The following is a 6,201-nucleotide window of genomic DNA, read 5'->3' on the forward strand; positions in this document are numbered from 1 at the left end:
CAGTAGTTTCAGATCACATGCCTGTTGTGGCCTTTAGAAAGTGTTGGCTTTAAGAAAAATCTGCTGTTAAAGCCCTCGTCACACTACCTGACTTTTTTGTCAATTTTCAGTTACTGCCTTCACTAAAATAATCCTCAAGAGTCAAAAACACACACAGTGTGCACCTGCCACCAATTTTAGAATCTGACTGTTATGTTTAAGGGTGTATACAATACAATGCAATGCAATTTTTGTTTTTTGTATAGCCCAAAATCACACAAGAAGTACCACAATGGGCTTTAACAGGACCTGCCTCTTGGCAGCCCCCCAGCCTTGACTCTCTAAGACAAAAAAAAGCTCCCAAAAAAAAAAAACCTCGTAGGGAAAAAATGGAAGAAACCTCGGGAAAGGCAATTCAAAGAGAGACCCCTTTCCAGGTAGGCTGGGCGTGCAGTGGGTGTCAAAAAGAAGGGTGTCAATACAATACAATACACAGAACAGAACAAATCCTCAATACAGTATAAAAATACAAATTTTAGAAGTAAGGAGTAGAATTTAACAGTAGATGATATCACATAATATGATTTGGATTTGTTTAGAGTCCTGGAGACCTCATCCATCAAGCTGCCTCCCCAATTTGGCCATTCCACAGCTGAAATAGCGCTAATCTGATGAAAGGACCCTCTTTCCCACGATTTCTGCGATCCTCCATCAGGGATGACTTTACCTTAGGGCATGCAAAACAACTTGGCAGGGTGTATACCCTGGTACTTGTTTATTTTCATATTTTGTGCCTTTTTTTTTATTTCAAAGTATTATTTTTCTTATGTTGATTGTAATTAGGTATGTTTGTTAATATTGTGCTATTTATTATCAATATGTATTATGTTGTTCTATGCTCCTTGTGTTCTGTGGGTGGTACCCCAAGAGGCATGGCCACACTGACATCACCACTCTAGCCGGTTAAGTCCTAGAAAAAAGAATCTTAGAGGTTGTGCATTGAAAATTGGTAGGAGTCTCTTTGTCAATTGTCTTTACTGTTTCTTGTTTAAATTTCTTTGGACTGATGAGCTTTCTCATCTGGATCATTCTAACATTCTACCATCATAGTTCCCTAACTATATTTCTGCTCTAGTACTTGGATTTTGCTTCTAGATTGTGTTTCCGGATTTGTTTACTGTGGATTTCCTTTCAATCAACTCCTTTTTGCACTTTTGAGATTTTTTAATATATTTCTTTTTTTTGTAATTAAATATATTCACTTATAAAAATTGTTTACAATTAGCAATCCAAAGTTATTCACAGAGACGGTTAAAGTATTTTGCACTTTAAAAGCCAGTTGCCCCACGTTCAAGGCCTTATTAGGTTGAAGCCTGCAGTTAGCTGTTGGGGGGCTTGCTGTTTGGGGTGAGGCCAGTGGGGACTGGAGCCTGCTTTGTTGGCACTTTCTGGAGGCCTCCACCTCTTCCATTATGGTTATGATTTCTGTCCATAGCATTGACTCAATCATAGTACTGTAGCTAGCCACATCAAAAAGGCTTGACTGGTCGCAAGTAATGGGGTGGGCTCCTATGTTTGTGAGAGCTGACAACCATTGAGTGCTCAGCTGGAAGATATAACATCAACAAGCACAGAAGAGCCCAGTAAATTCTACAAAAAAAGAGCCATGTAGTGACCCTTACTGGTATCACAGTAATGTGTGCTGATGACAGTTCCCATCTGAATGAAAAAGCTCAAAACATTTCAGAGTGTTCAAATTCAACCCACAAACCCATGTAAAGTACAAAATATTCAAAATGTGGTCTACCCAAATCAATATAGATATTTTTGGCACAGTCCCACAACATACAAAATTGTAAGATCTAACTTGGAATGACTTACAACAATTTTGAAAAACAATGATAAATGGAAACTAAACATTCATCTTGGTAACAAGCCCTTCTCAGTTCATTTTTAAACACATTTGTTTTACTCTCACTTCACTCTACCCATCATTCTACTCAAAGCCTCCTTAATTAATGTTAAGTATAATGCAACATCAGGAAGATAAAATTGTCATTTTCTACAAGGCAAAGTAAAATATTCAAAACAAAACCATATACATTTAAGCCACCCTACATAATATTAGCACCAATAGTATTTGTCAGTTTTTGTATATTCATGGTGATAGTGAAAACCCCAAAAATTCATGCATGACAGATGTGTGGCAGTAAAAACAGGTAAAAGATGAGAAGGTTAGAGATGCATAGTTGGGCTGTTGAGCCTTTATTAGATTAAATAGTGTGTCTCAAACCTTCTTTTGTATTTTATTTTAGCTTCCCTTTTGCAGATGCATACTGACACTGCCTTAAAACTGAGCTTCTTTGGCAATTGCATGCCGTGAAACAACAACTCCTAATGTGATGTGTCTTTTAATAACACACATTTGTCAAACATGTTTGATGGACTGAATACTCTCTTCTCTTTTGTTCCCTCAGCTCTTTAAAACCTGAACACTATTCTAACTTATTCAACTTTCACATTTTTTGAGATTAAAGACTTTTTTGTTAAAAATATTTTGAAATATTTAAAGTCTGCATATAATTCATTCATAGGATTTTAACATACAGACTCCAGTCTTCATCTATATCCTAATGCAGTAAAGCAAGTTATTTACTTTATAAAAGCAACAAAAAACAAACAAAGGGAAAAGACATAGAAGGGATGAAAGGAAAAGTTCCTAACTTCACATAATGTGCATATAACGATTTAATTCCAAAAAATGTCATAAAATTAGAAAGAATGCAAAAAAAGACTATACTTTGTTTTCACCAAATTAGTTGCATCTAAAAGTAAAACTAATATCAAATAAGGAATATTTACAATTAACAAGCCTTTGTTCCCTCTGTTCATTTTCAAACCTACCTACCTCTTGAGCAGGATCATGGGGAATCTACAGCCTCTCCCAGCAAGCATTGGGAGCAAGGCAGGAATAATCCCTGGATGGGGTGCTAGTCCATCACAGGGTGAAAACACACACACACAACAGGGCTAATTTTGCAATGCCAGTTCCCCTATGCTGCATATGGGAGGAAACCGGAGCACCCAGAGGTTAATAACCCTTTCAAATACTGTATATATTTTTCAGAAGGAACATGTGCACAAAAAGACAGAACAATCCTTCAAGAAATGTTGAATCACAGGAGCACTTGATGATGCATAAATTGATATATTTTAGGGGCAGTGGGAAAATTCTAATCCTTTCTGTCAACAGTCCCAAGACTGTGACTGGAGATAAAAGACTTGTTGAGTGGGGAGATAACAGTGGAGATCAGAATTGAATTTTAGGTTAAATGGTAACTTTAGCATTACTGATTAACAAAATTATTTACCAGTCTTTTTTTTTCCTTCACCGGAATGGTAGTTGTAAATCAAGAATTAGGTTGGCAGCATATGCAATCTTAAATTCGTAAAAATCAGTAAATAAAGAATTCTGATACAAGGATTTTCTACACTAATGAGAATATAAAATAATCTTAGCATTCATATATCTGAAAATAGCATTATACAAGGTGATACTATTATTTAAACTTTTAATTTAGTGCGTTCTCTTGTATAGCCCAAAATCACAGAAGGAATGCTTCAATGGACTTCAATGGGCCCTGTTTTTTTGACAGTTCCCCAGCCTCGACTCTCTAAGAAGACATGGAAACAAATCTCCCAAAAAAACTTTGTAAGGAAAAAAAATGGAAGAAATTGTGGGAAAGGCAATACCGAGAAAGAAAGAGAGAACCCCTTTGATTTAGGGTGGGCATTCAATGGGTGTCAAAAAATGGGATAAATACAATAAACAAAACAGAACACAAGTAATCCTCATCACAGAGTTAAATAGACATTCTGTCTTTGCCATCTCAGGAATACAATACCAGAGAACAAACAACTTTGTTCTTACACCGCACTCCTCAGCAAGTGCTGGCGCGGAGCACCATGTCAATTTTCAAAGCAAAATGCAAGAACAGATGATATCACTCACTAAATACAGAACTATCACAGGTAAGAGTCTTTCTACTGGAAATGTGGCGTACTTATATGATACTTAGAGTTTAATACTCAATGGCTCAAACACTTTCAAAACATGTACAAATTGCAAATTTATGAGGTTAAGCTTTTACAAAAACATACCATCTGTGGGGTTCTACAGGCTAAGTGGACTAATAGCAAATCAATAGATTTTAATACATAAGGATATTTCTGAATTGCAAAAGATAATAAGTTCACTGTTACATTCTTAACAATTTAACTATAGTTCTCTAGTCTTTGAAATGGCAGCCACTAATACACACCACTACATAAGACCAACATTATTAAACAAAGGAAATTGTCTCTGGACATTTGTCACTGAAATACGGCAGCAAATAATGTTAGATATCTTATAGGAAAACTCCTGAACATTTTCGGGGTCATGGTGTCATTAAAATGAATACATAAGATTGCCTTTGCGACATACGCACGTCTGCTTTTCACGCAGAACGTAACAAATCTATTTTACAGTGGTTTTCTCGTCCTTGTTTAAAATGTACGCATAAAAGTGTTAATTACGAATGACTTGTTCTTGGCTGGTCTGATTTGGGCAGAGTTAACAAGTCCAGAGTTTATACTATAAGTCATTGTCTGTTTTTTCATTCGCGGTAACTATTGTTTAACACTCCGTTCTTCTGTAAAGTGAGCCAACCTACCAAAACACTCATGAAAAATTGATAAGCACAGAAAACGCGCCCCGGAGGCAAAGCTAACTTTATTTATTTAGAACTTCTTAAGTATAAATAAACGAAGAAGAAGAAAGTAAACATTTGCATACAACAAGAGGGAAGACGTCGAACGGACTTTGAGCAATATATGTGGCTTTTACGATCCCGTTTAAAGTACACCTCTGCTTTTGAAGTCTCTTCATTAAAGTTTGGAAAAGCAAAACACTGGAGCCCGAACTTTTACCAAAAGGAATCATCCGTGGACGGCATGCCACTGTCTAACAAAGTCGCTTTTTGTGCGCAAATATGTTTTCTTTTATGCCCAAGAGAATAAACAAACCAAACTACCAAAATAAAATTAAAGAGGCACGAGATTCCTGCACTTCGAGGTTTTATGCCATCTGAAAGTAAATCTTGGGAACTCGCACTCATACTGCCGTTTTAAAAATGTACTTCTAGCAGAGATTAAAGAATAATTTAACTCAGGTTCTGAAAATACTTTAATTGATGGACAATTTAAATGAGCAGCAGGAAAGTGGATTGCCTGTTTTGCAGTTAGGGGGTAAAAACAAAGGGGGTGGTCGTGAAGGGGCTGTGTTGCCGGCTGTACTGGACAACGTGCACTTATTTCTCAGACTGATCAAGAAGTTCGATTTCAGATACACAAACCGATCGCTACGCTTCAACTAAGTTCTGTCCGCGATGTGGCTTCTCCTCCCAGACTCTTTTTGGCGCACTAAATCACACCCACTACGAAAGTGCACTGATTTACTTAAAGGAATCTTTAACGATGAAGACGGCTGTGCAGTCGGGACAACACGCGCACTTGAGAGATCGCCGCTCCGGTCTGAGGATAACTTTACGGACTCGTCTTCGGATACTCTTCTCTGGCACCAACCGTTCAGCGTTTCGCCTCCCTCATACACCCATTCTTTCGTATACCCCCGGGTCAAAACTTACCTTATTTGTTCAGTATGTTATCCATTATATAAATCCCATCTGTGATTCTTTTCACTGGCACATTCCCCGAGTATTCGGCTCAAAAAACATACCAAGTTTTGCCTTGGACAGGATGTCAATGAGGGTGTCGAGAAATGGACAGCCTATTGGAGGAGCTTCACATCAATCAAACTGAGACTCGGGAGTTCCTGCGTGAGGAAATTCCATGCCGCGGAATCGACGAGCCGGGAACAGTAAATCAGTGCTCCCTAATCTGTATGACGGTGGCGAAAGAGATTAGCTATATTTAACTAGACTATTACTACGTTTAGACTGCAAAAGAATAGCTGAAAACAAAAATATCAGATACGACATTTACTGTATTGTATATGTTATTTCGGTAAAATACTTTTAATTGTGTGAAAGCTATACATGCGCCCGTCTCTACTCTAAACCGCTTTGCTCAGTTTTTGTTGAGCGGAGAACAGCAGGCTGTCCTAGCAACATCGACCGCAGGTATCAAGGCAGAAACTAATGCCCTGAGAATTTTTATTGC

The 6,201-nt window shown here is 37.6% G+C and overlaps 1 protein-coding gene across 1 annotated transcript in view; it reads right to left on the minus strand.

Moving 5' to 3' along the window:
• The window catches only part of il11ra (interleukin 11 receptor, alpha), a 190,222-nt gene extending 184,413 nt beyond the window's left edge, over window positions 1-5,809 (minus strand). Inside the window, exon 1 of the mRNA XM_039759653.1 lies at window positions 5,667-5,809. The gene's annotated coding sequence lies outside the window, so the exon portion shown is untranslated. The remainder of the gene's footprint in view (window positions 1-5,666) is intronic.
• Between the last annotated feature and the right edge of the window lie 392 nt (window positions 5,810-6,201).

The sequence above is a fragment of the Polypterus senegalus genome, chromosome 7, assembly GCF_016835505.1.
Source record: "Polypterus senegalus isolate Bchr_013 chromosome 7, ASM1683550v1, whole genome shotgun sequence".
Classification (NCBI taxonomy): Eukaryota; Metazoa; Chordata; class Cladistia; order Polypteriformes; family Polypteridae; genus Polypterus; species Polypterus senegalus.